This window comes from Bos indicus, chromosome 14, assembly GCF_029378745.1.
Source record: "Bos indicus isolate NIAB-ARS_2022 breed Sahiwal x Tharparkar chromosome 14, NIAB-ARS_B.indTharparkar_mat_pri_1.0, whole genome shotgun sequence".
Classification (NCBI taxonomy): domain Eukaryota; kingdom Metazoa; phylum Chordata; class Mammalia; order Artiodactyla; family Bovidae; genus Bos; species Bos indicus.
The window spans coordinates 27,160,262-27,173,872 of NC_091773.1; the positions used below are offsets into that span (position 1 = coordinate 27,160,262).

Consider the following 13,611-nt stretch of genomic DNA (forward strand, 5'->3'; position numbering starts at 1 on the left):
TACAATGCATTTACCTTTCTTTAGTGAATTCCTTGTTGTATGTTTGTTCTCCTTTTTAATCTTAGACTGATAGTATATTTCTTTTGATATGTGAGTTATTTTATGGATGAAACATATTTGTTGCAATTTTTTCCAAGTGGTCATTTATATTTACTTTGTTATGATATTTTTAACATTCAAAAGTATTCTTATGCACTCAAACTTATTGCCCTTTTTTCTTTATGATTCCTTCTGTTCCTCTGGTGCTTAGAAAGCCTTCCTTATCCTGAAATCAGTAAATATATTTCTCATGTTCTTCCAGCTTTTTTTTTTTATTATTATTAAATTTTACTTTATTTCGCTCTTTAATCCAGGTGGAATTAATTTGGTACGATGGGACTTTAATTTGAATCTTTTCCAAATCGTTCATTTTCTTACCACAATTTCTTAATGAAATAATCCATCCTTTTCCCCATAGGTTTGTGGTACTTTTTCATCTGTTACATTTATACACACACACACACACACACACACAGATTCTCTTTCAGCGTTTGAGTTAATTTGTTTAAAAGGTTCTGTTTTTAAGGTTTTGTGTGTGGAAGCGGGAGGGGGTGATTAATGGTAAGTACTTTTTGTCCCACATGTTGTAAAATTGCAATAATTCTCCGTATTGTCTTGACGGAACCTCGGGGGAGAGCAAGGGTGTGGAGGCATTTAGGACCCAGGGGAAAGCCAAGCTCCGTATAGAAGGACAGAGTCTCGGGCGCACACGCCTCCTACCAAAAATCACAGCCCCTTGGAGCCGGGGCTCTCATTCACAGCTTTCTAGAGAAATCTGAGCCCGAACCTGCCAGAATAGGGGATCTCACCCACTCAGCTCAGCACCGAGGACACCTGCAGAAACACATTACCAAAGCAAGGCTGGGCGGCCGTGTGAAGGTATTTGTTGCCTTTTTTTCTCCCTTCTGTATTTGCACCGCTTCCCCGCCTTTCCCCGCTCCTGCGATGCCATGGCTGCGGCGTTTCAGCACTTCGGTGCGTGGACAGCTCCCACCTGCAATCCCTCCGCACACCATCCCTCTCGCACCCCACTCTCACCGCCTCCGTGGTCCATCCTCCTCCCGGCGCCCGCTCAGCCTGCGCTCCTTACACCATCAGCACCCCCATCTCCACCATCACCGTCATGATCTCCACCATCACCAGCGCCGTAACTACCGTCAACACAACTGTGTCTTGTCACTTAGACAAAGCCGGAGGTCCGCAGGATAGAGGAAAAGAGCCCAAGTTTTCAGGCATGGAAAGCAAAGTTCAGGTAGACTACAGCCCTGAAAACAAAGAGAGACGCCTGCTTGAGAGAAAGGGAAAGTGAAGACAGGAGAGAGAGCCCCCAGGCAGGGGGACAGATGGGGTACTTGCCAGACACCAGCAGTTAGCCAGCTGCCTTTCAGCAGATTAGGGACTGTTTAGTTCAGGAAATTAACATGGCCTGGGGTATAGTATTATTCTGGTGAAATAGATGTATACACTCAATCCGAGTTTCTGGTTTTCCAATGGAGAATCACCAGGAAGCAGGGTGGGGGTGACTGATGACTCACATTCACCCACATGCCAGTTTTCTTCCTAAGCGTTTATGGCAGAAACTCCAGAATTAAGTTTTTTTTTTTTTTTTTTTTTACTAAAATGTCTTGTAAAATGGAGACCCCAAAGGTTAACTCTGTGGCTAGAATGAAAATTAAAATGATGATGATGATGATGATAATAACCTAACAAATAGGGCTTTTGTTGGAAAGTGTTATTTGTCCAAATATCTCTTCCTGTCTACTTATTTAATTTCAATTTTCTGATCTTAAACCTCTTTTTGAAGCAGAGAAGATAGATCCTTTGCCCAAATGGCCAAAGTGGTAATGATATTCAGAGCAGATGGTCTGGCTTTGTTCATCCTAGTCAAGGACCGAGTCAGATTTGGAAGGCGAGATTTTTGTGTGCTTTCTCAGTAATTAGGTGATAACACAATTTTCGTATAATAGTAAAGGGTAATAAATAGACTGAAAAAAATTGAAAAGGCATTTTATGTTAACTGTGTTCTACCAGGTTCTGCTTTTAGAGTACTAAGATTTTCTCTCTCAGCTGAAAGGAAGCTGGGGTCTTCGGATATCTTGAAGGTCCAAACCCAAGTCCTAGCACCTCTTTGATTTAACCGGGTTCATCTGTTTTATAAGAGCCAACATATCTCAGAAAATAAGTGCCTGAGCCTGTCATAAATAAGAATCTTTTGGTGGGTACTCATTTAATTAGTTATTACTGAACAGTAAAATGTTGGGTTTTTAAAGCAAATTGTTTTTCATAAAATCAACATCTTTATTAAAAAAGAGATGGATCATATTTGCATATGGCAATAATGTCAGTCACAAGTAACAACCAAGTTTAAAGCAGAGCACAGTAAATGTTGATTAAAAATTGCCCCTATACATTTATTCTGTCTCTTTAAAGAGAAAAAGCAGCAAGTCGTGTCTAAATCAGCTTGCTCATCATCAGAGGCATTGTAAAACAAGCAAACAAACAAAAAAATCCTCAGAAACAAGTATCTATCTGCTGGAAGAAGTTTTGAGGAAAAAATCATACCAAATACTCTTCTTAAATGAGGAATAGTAGTATTTTGTCAAAAGCTGTCTACTGCTGTTAATTAATTCTATCTGCACCTAAAATTGGCTCACTTTTGAACTCAAATCAATAAAACTAGCAAAAATACCTGGTGAAATGGATTTTAGGGAAGAAGAAAATCTGGTCATCCATGTATTGTCCTTAGATTGGTAATATCCACTGTAAACTGGACCCCTCAGGGCCCCAAGCAACCAGATTCTTAAAACTCCTTCCCTTCCCTTATATTTCTGCAAAGAATGGTTCCACTCAGGCAATTTTAAAAAGTGTACATATAGCCAGTTCTAGCTGCTTTGAACCAGAAACTCAGGCCAGGAATCGACTGTCTTCAATGCTACTTCTTCCTGTACCTAATACAATTTCCTGGGGCTGGGGAAATTGCAAAACAATGCTGCTTCAGTGAGATTTACAGGCATCTGTCTCAGAAGTGATGCCTTTCTTTGACTAAATATTATACCGAGTTTACTAATTTTTATGGAGTGCCACTATCCTGGCTTCTCCCTTCTTTTCTATTAAGTGCTACCTTGCTTTTTTTCATAATTACAAATACAACTTTCTCATTTATATGATGGATTTAAAGGTGAACAGAAAACATATTTTCCAGCAAAGTGGCATCATACATTTGCAGACATGTTCACAGAGAGGTGTATCCTATTAGAGTCATGGAATATAAAGCTGGAAGGGGCTTCGGTTCCAAAAGGGGGGATCTAGAACTCTTCAGAATGGGTGGTGTCTGCTCATTTCTGCAGGCTTTACAAAGGGACACCTTTGTAGCCTTGAGGAGTCTACTAATGATTTTACATGTTTCTCCAGCAGAGCCATCCTTAGTAAATGGATCCATGCTCACTTGGATATTCTCTGCTTTCCTGTTACACAATGACCCAAACGAGGTAACATAGATGAGTGTGTTTACAAAGTATGAAATCTGGTCACGTGCAGTCAGCTCAGAAATACCCCTCAAGCCAATAGAGATTTTCTCCCCCATTACATTTTCTTCCAATTTTGGATTCTTTCCATTATTATTCATTTTATCCAGGTTTTACAAGAATAAGCTTCAGAAGATCCACAGTATGAATGACTCTAAAACTGTAGCCTATAACGTCAGCCCCAAGTGTTACATTTCTCTAGAGAAAACTGCTTAATTTTCAATCCAAGTTTTTCTTAGCTTAATGGAAGTTTATCTTCTCTGGCTTGAAACTTCATGGATATGGGAATCAACTGGTCACTCTCCTCTCCACAAAAAGGCTTTCATTTGTTCAGCTAATAAGTTTATTATTTTTAACTACATCTGCTGACTTCCACAGCCCTTTTATTATGTTGTCTCTGGCCAGGTAACCCTATTCTCCCCCTTTATAGACCCATTATCATGTGAAAATGTCTGTGTGGGAGGCTAGTTTTCTATGAGCTTTTCTTCTTCCTGACTTCTGAACCAGTAGGAATTTCCCCATATGTGTTTGAGATGATCCACATTTGTCTTCTGGACTCTTTTAACTAAATACCCACTTTGCAGATACTGTGCATACAACTTTCTCCATCTCTTCTCCCTAAGATTGTGCTGTGTGCTGTGCTCAGTTGCTCAGTCATGTCCGACTCTTTGCAACCCCATGGAACGCAGCCTGCCAGGCTCCTCTGTCCATGAGGATTCTCCAGGCAAGAACACTGGATTGAGTTGCCATGCCCTCCTCCAGGGGATCTTCCAACCCAGGGATCAAACCCAGGTCTCCCACATTGCAGGTGGATTCTTTACAGTCTGAGCCACCAGGGAAGCCCCTCCCTAAAAATTATATCATGTCAATTCAGTCTGTGTTATTGCTCAAACATCTTATATAAAGTTCCATACCTGTGTATGTGTCAAGTCCATAGTGTATACAGTGTTCACTATTTTGTAGCTCTGGAGGAAATAAGAGAGAATTTGTGGCAGTTGGGAATGCCAATCCCAGGCTCTGTAATTAAAAGGCATTTTGTCTAATGTGTGGGCTTTCCAGGCAGCTCAGCAGTAAAGAATCTACCTGCAAAGCATGAGACGAGTTCAATCCCTGGGTCGGGAAGATCCCCTGGAGAAGGAAATGGCAACTCATTCCAGTGTTCTTGCCTGGGAAATCCCATGGATAGAGGCACCTGGTGGACTATAGTCCATGGGGTTGCAAACAGTTGGACATGACTGAGCACGTGCACACACCACAAACTGCCACTACTTCAGTTAAAAACTTTTCTATCTAACACAATAAAGAGGCTGAAAAACCTCATTCCTTCCTTACATATTGTCTTTCCCTTTAACTCCTTGTATTACTTGTTCCAAGGCAAACTAAAAGGATAACAATTTTATAGATTGTCCTAGAACAGGACACCATCTTTTGTCAAGCATGTTCACTTCATCTGAGTCCCAGTCTGTTCTATTTCTGCTCCGGCATCTATTGTGGGTAGAAGTTCGGGACGCAAAGAGTCGAACCCGACTGAGCAACTTTCACTTTCACTTTTCAGCATCTCTACTCTGATAGAACTCATTCCAATTGACTTTTATTCTTTCTTAAGAGCAAGACCAAATGGGACAGATGACTGTGTGCTTAGTTGCTATTCTAAAGGGAGCCAAGGGATTCTATATAAGGAATATTTATGTGGCAAGGGTAAGCCCTGGGGTAGGACTGAGCTAAAGGTGATAGAACGTTGACCATAAGCCAGAGGCTAAATTCTAGCCATACTACACTTTCAGATGATTAAAGGTCTCCCCTTTGTCCTTCCAGATGACTTGCCTGCCCCTGGTACAGATAGCTCTTTTCTGCAAGTTGGTGAATGTTAGATAGAGAGTCAATGGACTGGTGTCCAATTTATTACTCACAGGGCTTGTGTTCCTTTGCCATTACTTATGCAGACAAGTCCTACAAGCACTAATGTGTGTGTTAGTCTCTCAGTCATGTTCAACTCTTTGTGACCCTGCGGACTGTAATCTGCCAGGCTCCTCTGTCCGTGGAATTCTCCAAGCAAGAATACTGGAGTGGGTTGCCATTCCCTTCTCCAGGGGATCTTCCCAATTCAGGGATAGAACCGAGGTCTCCTGCATTGCAGGCAGATTCTTTACCATCTGAGCCACCAGGGAAACCTAATGGTCAATCTGAAATTCATCATTTGGAAATCAGACTCCTTCTTGGTCAGCACCATCGAATGTTGTAATCAACCAACCTCTGAGATTTAAATATAGGCTCCATTGGCAGTAAGGAAGCATGTTATCTTTCAGGAAAGATTTCAAATAGAATTGTACTTGAAAAAAAGATTTTTGCTCATTGTGACTTTTGATTTTGGTTTTGATCTATCAGCCAGATCTATTTTTATGTTATTCAGTGTAAAAATTCCTTTCAGCATTTCTAGGGGGAAATGCATATTCCATGAAAAAAGTAGAAGTGAGAATTTAGAAAGGTGAAGATCCATAAGTGTTCACCTAATTCAATACACACTAAAAATTCTGAAACATATCTTTCACATTTATTGATGGCTGAGGTAGTTAATTAGACTCTCAAGTGAAAAGTTTTATCACTGAGGTTCATTCTTCATTTTTTTCTTAGAAGAGAAACTCACAAAACAAATATAGGTATAGTTTCTAATCTTACATTTGTATTAATATAAAGCTATGTGTACTTAAAATTGTTCTTTGTATTACCTAGAACATCCCGAAGCAATAGATATTTGATGTTTTGTTCATTGTTATTGATGTTCTCATATTTCAAATAATATTTAGAATTTATAGATTTCATCTTTCTGGTCATGACAACAACATACTGTTTCTTCCCAAATTTGGCCAATTGTGGTCAAATTCCCAAATTCTTCCCAATTTGGCCACACCCCTTAATCACTCTTCCTGAGGATTGATGGGGTGTAGGTCTGTGCCTATTGTGAGAATGAACCCGAGAGCATTAGTACCCAGGCTGGTATAGAAAAAGCACCTTTTCTGAGTCAGGGTTGGACAGTGAACAGAACATGATCTTCAAGTCAGGAAGACTTGGGTGAGTCTTTGTTCTTCCATCTATACTTACTCTACCTAAATCTCATATTTATCATTTTATCTGATGAGTAATAATCCAGGTTTAAAGGTTGTGTGGAGATTAGACCACATAATATCAAAGTCCAAGGTATGTAACAAATAGTCAACACATGTTTGTTTTTTCCCTCAGTTTTAACACTAGCTCATTATCTGACTTAATACCTGGTGTTAGGTGTTCTAAGCTCAGTATCTTTTTATTTTCTTGGACACGCTAAAAGTGTGGTTTCAACAAGAATATTACAGTAAATGTAAACCAGAGCTTTTCATTTTCAAAGCACTTTTACCTACATCATTTCACATGGTTCTCAGAATCTCCTAAGGAATTATCTTTATTCCACCTATTGTGGGATCATTGTAATGATGAAAAAAGATAAGTGATGTAAAATGCTTTGAAATAATACTTATGCATATGTACATATTTGTAAATAAGACATGGTTATTATTATTCTGATTGTTTCCACTATATTTAATGTATGTTTCTAAAGATAATGAAATAAGTGAGAATAATAGATTATAAAGTAACTGAAATAGATTTTATTTGAATTATACTTTCTGAAATGATTTTCCACCTAGATTCCTTGGTGCATAAAGACTACGGTATGTGTTTATAAGTGTGTTTATGGGCAAATACACTTTCTTAAACTGAATTCTATATGAGGAAATATACAGATATATATTTTTTTCTAATGGAAATTTGAGATGCAGTATAAATCTGGAATCTGCGGATGCCATGATTTAAAATATCATCATATGAAGACTCTTCTTTTCTCCTCCTCATACAAAAATACCACTATCTGAATTTCTAGCTTGTTAGAAAAAGCATGGATTAGAGACGGAAGTAAACTCCTACCATGGGCTCCTCAGAGACTGTACTGAGCTACTCTTCGTGTATCTGGAACAATCTCTAAACAAAAGAATCATTTAGGACCCAATCGGAAGTGGAAGAGGAGTTTCTGAGGCTCATAGGAACCCACCAAAAGTGTCCCTTTGACGTTATCAAACACATTTCAATACCTGGGCCACGCTTGGGACTCTACTAGGAATGCCAAAGTATCAGTCCTTCAAACAGAGTGTCAAGGCTTCTGACTTGTCATTCCCAGTGTCAAGCCCTAGGAACATACATAAAGAAAGCAAAAATCAATGATGGCTTGAAAAGTCACAGATAGCTAGATTTTAAATAGTCCATCTGCCAATGAAAAATGAGGACAAGATGGTAACCGCACATTTGTACAGTCAGATGCTAGGCTACCTAAAACTGTCTATTAACCCCATAGGCATATTTAAGCTTATATAAGAGTAAGGCCGGAAGGGATTTCAGGAAAGGAGAGCAAGGTTCTGAGAGTGACGGTAACTAGCTGAAGGTGACAGAGGTCTTAAGTAGTAAATATTAGAACCTCTCTGCTATATATAAGGATAGAAGAGCACCATAGTAAGGAATATGGGACTTTAGAAATATAAGCTTAAACCCAGTTCTGCTTCTTGGTAACTGTGTAACTCTGGGAAAGTCATTTACCATCTTCTGTGCCTATCTCCTCATCTGAAAAATGGGGACAATAATATACTCATCTCATAAAATTGAGCTAGTAAATTCCCAGGTGGCACAAGTGGTAAAGAACATACCTGCCAATGCAGGAGACATGAGACGTGGGTTCCGTGGATCCTTGTGTTGGGATGATCCCCAAACAGGAGGAGGAAACACAACCCACCCCAGTATTCTTGCCTGGAGAATTGCATGGACAGAGGAGCCTGATGGGCTACAGTCCATGGGGTGGCAAAGAGTTGGACACAACAGAAATGACTTAGCACACAGCACAAGAATTAAATAATATACCATGTAAAAAATTAGAGTACGCAAGTGTCTGGGACATAACAAACACAGTGATAATAAATACCAAATTAAAGCAATTCTTATTATACCACCAGGACAAAAACCACTCTGACTTCTTCAGGTGATATCAAGTCCAATGTATTCTTTATAGTTGTTTGACCAATTCAGAAACATTGAATGAGAACCAAATCCTTTGTGTGAACAAAAAATATCACAATTAAAAATGCTATATCTGAAGAACATTCTTGTATAGCACAGTATTTTTAGTACCTTAAATATTATTGATGGAAGTTATTATTTAAGTAGAAGTCTATTCAGATTTCTGAACTGAAGGATTTGACTTTAATGGAAAATGTCTATTTCATCCTAAGCATGAAAACTGGTGACCCTGGCTTGGGCACTCTCTCCAGCAACTCTCACTGTATGCTGAGCACAGAATAAAGATATAGAGCGGAGCAAATTTATTTCAGAGATTATAGATTGGAGGCATAACTATGTGTAGATGTGGGCCATGAAAAATGCAGCTTCAACTCTCCCCCTGAACCCATTGTAATTTATCTTGGAAACGTTGTTGAGTTCTCTGAACTGTAAGGTAAGGAAGTTGCTCCCAGCAGCTTTAAATATTCTGTCAGGGACCAGCCTTTGCTGTGCTTTGTACTCTGAGCACATTGTGCCAAGGTTGGAACCCTGAACCTCACCCAGAATGCTTCAAAGAGGCAAAGATCTGAAGTACAATGTGCCTAGGCTAACTTCTTCTAGGAACAAATTACTTTGTATATAAGGAGGGAAATGAAGGCAGCTGCAACACCTTTTAGGAAAACATTCCTTGAGGTACAGAAACAGAAGGGGAAACCACTTACTCACTCAGTGAACCAACATTGTGACTACTTTATGCATTTGTTCTATATGGATGTATACATACGGCGCCTACTTAGTGCAGGCACTGTCCCAGACACTGAGGCTAGGCAGTAAACACAATGTAGAGTCTCTGCGCATGGCACAAACCCTCTGTGTGTCAGAGACTGTGCTGGGGAAACACAAATGATTAAGATTAGGTAATTAGGGAGATTCTGAGTGAGGAGTTTGGAGTAAGGAGGGAAAGGGAAACTGGTGATAAGTGTCATTTTGGTAAGGGTGAGGGGACTACACATGACCTCTGAAGGGGAGAGAGAGTTCCTGGGTGGTGACTCCTTCAGTGATGACGCCTTAAGGGTAAGAGGAGTCAGTCAGTGGTTGTTCTAGACAGAGGGAGCATCTTTGTCCAAGGCCCAAGGGCTAGGGAAGAGACCACAAGTGTCTTGGTGTGGCAGCACGGATGGATGGTGAGTCTGGGGACACAGATGGGGACCAGAGTTTCGGAAACCAGGTCCATGTCACAGGGTTTTATATTTCATCCTAGAACAACTGGAAGCTATTGACTGATGCTGATCAAGGAGTGACGTGGGGGGCTGGGATGAATTGGGAGATTGAGATTGACATATGTACACTATTGATGCTATGTATAAAATAGATAACTCATGAGAACCTACTATACAGCTCAGGGAACCCTACTCAGTGCTCTGGAGTGACCTAAATGAGAAGGAAATCCAAAAAAGGGGGGATATATGAATACATAGAACGGATGGACTTTGCTATACAGTAGAAAAGTAACACAACTTTGTAAAGCAGCTATACTTCAGTAAAAATTAGTTTTAAAAAAGGAGTCACATGAGAAGATTTCAATTTTAATACAAAGAATGGACAAGGGAAAGTCAAGGTTGGCAGCAAGGATACCATCGAGAGGATATTGCAGGACTAAACAGATGAGTGGTGACGTGGTCTAAACAAAGACCGTGAAAATGGATGGAAAGAATTGGGAAGATCTGAGAAATATTATGGAAGTGATTGCCTGAATGTGGGCAGTAAGGGAGGGGATGGAATAATAGTTGACGCCCAGGCTTCCAGCGTGGGAAATGACACAGATGATGTCAGTCAGTAAGAGGGGGAGGTGGAAAGCAGATTCAGGATAAGGAACTATGATGAATTCAGTTTTGAACATATTGAGTGTGTGGGGCCTAGGGGACATCTAGGTGGGGGTGTTCAGTAAGCAGCTGGATATATGAGTACACCTGAGCATCAGGAGAGAGCTATGGACTGAAGTCACCCACATGTAGGTGGTTAAATCATGGTTGGACCCTGGAAAACAATACATAGAAGTGATGAGCACATAAGAAGATGGAGCAGGAATGAACAGAGGTTGGGAGAAAAATAGGGTGCATGGAATTACAGAAAAGAGTGGGAAAATAGTTTTAAGAAGTCATCAACATCAAATGCTAATGGGGTCACCCATACATAAGTGGGTGCTGAAATCTGTCCACTGGCAGGAGCGACAGAAAGGCCGTGCACTAGTAGAGGGATCATCTGGGTTTGCTCGGCACTGTCCCCAGTTCTGCTTGTTGTCCCAGTATTATTGTTATTAGTGCCTCTTGGTGTCTAAATTTGGAAATAAACTATATGATCATCTCAGCCACTGGTTGGTGAGAGTCAAGATAGATTGCCATGGGTATGCTGTGTGCTTAGTCTCTCGGTCATGTCCAACTCTGTGCAACTCCATGGACTGTAGCCTGCCAGGATCTCTGTCCATGGGGATTTTCCAGGAAAGAATACTGTAGTGGGTTGCCATTTCCTCCTCCAGGGGATCTTCCCAAACCAGGAATCAAACCCAGGTCTCCCGCATTGCAGGTGGATTCTTTACCATCTGAGCCACCAAGGAAGCACACAGTGGGTATCGAGGTGATTTTGAAGAAGTGAAATTGCTCAGTTGTGTCCAACTCTTTGTGACCCCGTAGACTGTAGCCTACCAGGCTCCTCCATCCATGGGATTTTCCAGGCAAGAATATTGGAGTGGGTTGCCATTTCCTTCTCCAGGAGATCTTCCTGACCCAGGGACTGAACCTGGGTCTCCCGCATTGTAGGCAGATATTTTACCGTCTAAGCCACCAGGGAAGTCCAGGGAAGAATTTGAAGAGGGAGACATCAGACAAGGGAACTTTTCGAAAGAGTGTGGTGAGGTTGTTAAAGAGGGAATTTTAACATCAGATGGACATTGAACTACATGGATTTTAAACATTCTTCCAATCCTGGGACTAGTTCATAGAGCACTATATTCCTTTACTATCTTCAGTTTTGGAATCAGTGAGAATAAAGACGTTGTTATACTTATTTTCTCACTTTCATAGCTAAATGTTACTTTTAACAAATTACTTTCCAAAGCCAACGTTTTATAAATAAAACTTTTACTATTCTACATTCATTCTTGAAAATGAATACTAATTACCTGAACCCATTTTCATCTATCACAAAGGCAATATAAAGCAGAAATGTATGAAGTGATTATCTCCCTATAGAAATTACAGCTAGTCCTAAATTAAGTTGAAAGAATCATTTTATCTTTAAAATTATTTTGTATGATAAAGTGTTAATAATTATGTTGTAAGTAAATGTTCTGCCTATTATTGCAAATACTGTTTGATCTAGGAAAGCTAGGGGAAAAAAATACACGCCTCCAAGTTTTTTTAAACCTAATGTCTTCTGATTTTTGGTACTTCTAGGTTAGACCAAACTGATGTCTGAGAGAGCTTAAACATTTAAAATGAGAAAGATGCAAATAATGTGAGCATTTGTCTGTATACCATTTAGATACAAAAGCCCGAGGGGCTTAAAACAATCATTAAGTATGCTAATCTCTAGTTGCATCCATGTTGCTACCAACAGCATTAATTTCATTCTTTCTTATCAGTTCAGTTCAGTTGCTCAGTCATGTCTGACTCTTTGCGACCCCATGGATTGCAGCACGCCAGGCCTCCCTGTCCATCACCAACTCCCGGAGCCTAATCAAACTCATATCTATTGCATCGGTGATGCCATCCAACCATCTCATCCTCTGTCATCCCTTATCCTCCCACCTTCAATCTTTCCCAGCATCGGGGTCTTTTCAAATGAGTTAGTTCTTCGCATCAGGCGGCCAAAGTATTGGAGTTTCAGCTTTAGCATCAGTCCTTCCAATGAATATTCAAGACTGATTTCCTTTAGGATTGACTGGTTGGATCTTCTTGCTGTCCAAGGGACTCTCAAGAGTCTTCTCCAACACCACAGTTCAAAAGCATCAATTCTTTGGCACTCAGCTTTCTTTATAGTCCAACTCTCACATCTATATATGACTACTGGAAAAACCATAGCTTTGACTAGATGGACTTTTGTTGCCAAAGTAATGTCTCTGCTTTTTAATGTGGTATCTAGGTTGGTCATAGCTTATCTTCCAAGGAGCAAGCTTCTTTTAATTTCACGGCTGCAGTCACCATCTGCAGTGATTTTGGAGCCCCAAAAAATAAGGTCTTTCACTGTTTCCATTGTTTTCCCATCTATTTCTCATGAAGTAATGGGATTGGATGCCATGATCTTAGTTTTCTAAATGTTGAGTTTTAAGCCAACTTTTTCACTCTCCTCTTTCACTTTCATCAAGAGGCTCTTTAGTTCCTCTTCACTTTCTGCCATAAGGGTGGTGTCATCTGCATATCTGAGGTTATTGACATTTCTCCCAGCAATATTGATTCCAGCTTGTGCTTCATCCAACCTGGCATTTCACATGATGTACTCTGCATATAAATTAAATAAGCAGGGTGACAATATATAGCCTTGACGTACTCCTTTCCCAATTTGGAACCAGTTTGCTGTTCCATGTCCAGTTCTAACTCTTGCTTCTTGACCTGCATACAGATTTCTTAACAGGCAGGTCAGGTGGTCTGGTATCCCTTCTCTTTAAGAATTTTCCACAGTTAGTTGTGATCCACACAGTCAAATCAGGCGCCACTTGCCGGGGTCCAGCCCCAGTGGATACAGGGAAATTCAAAGGAGAGACGGCATTGGCAAATACACTGGCTTTAATTAGATATTAATTAGAGATATAAAGAGTAATAGAATGAGGATTGCTCAGCAGGAAAATTCAGTGGAGAAAAGAGGCTGAGTAGCTTGGTTTACGTAGGAAACCAATAAAACTTCAAGACAAGAAGTTTGCACCACTTACGTAGGCTGCAGGCGTCCTTCCATTCTCCCGAAGGAGAGGAGACACTGAGGC

At 40.3% G+C, this 13,611-nt stretch overlaps 1 protein-coding gene across 1 annotated transcript in view; it reads left to right on the plus strand.

Moving 5' to 3' along the window:
- Window positions 1-739: 739 nt before the first annotated feature.
- The window catches only part of CLVS1 (clavesin 1), a 175,207-nt gene continuing 162,335 nt past the window's right edge, over window positions 740-13,611 (plus strand). The window contains exon 1 of the mRNA XM_070802587.1: window positions 740-918. The gene's annotated coding sequence lies outside the window, so the exon portion shown is untranslated. The remainder of the gene's footprint in view (window positions 919-13,611) is intronic.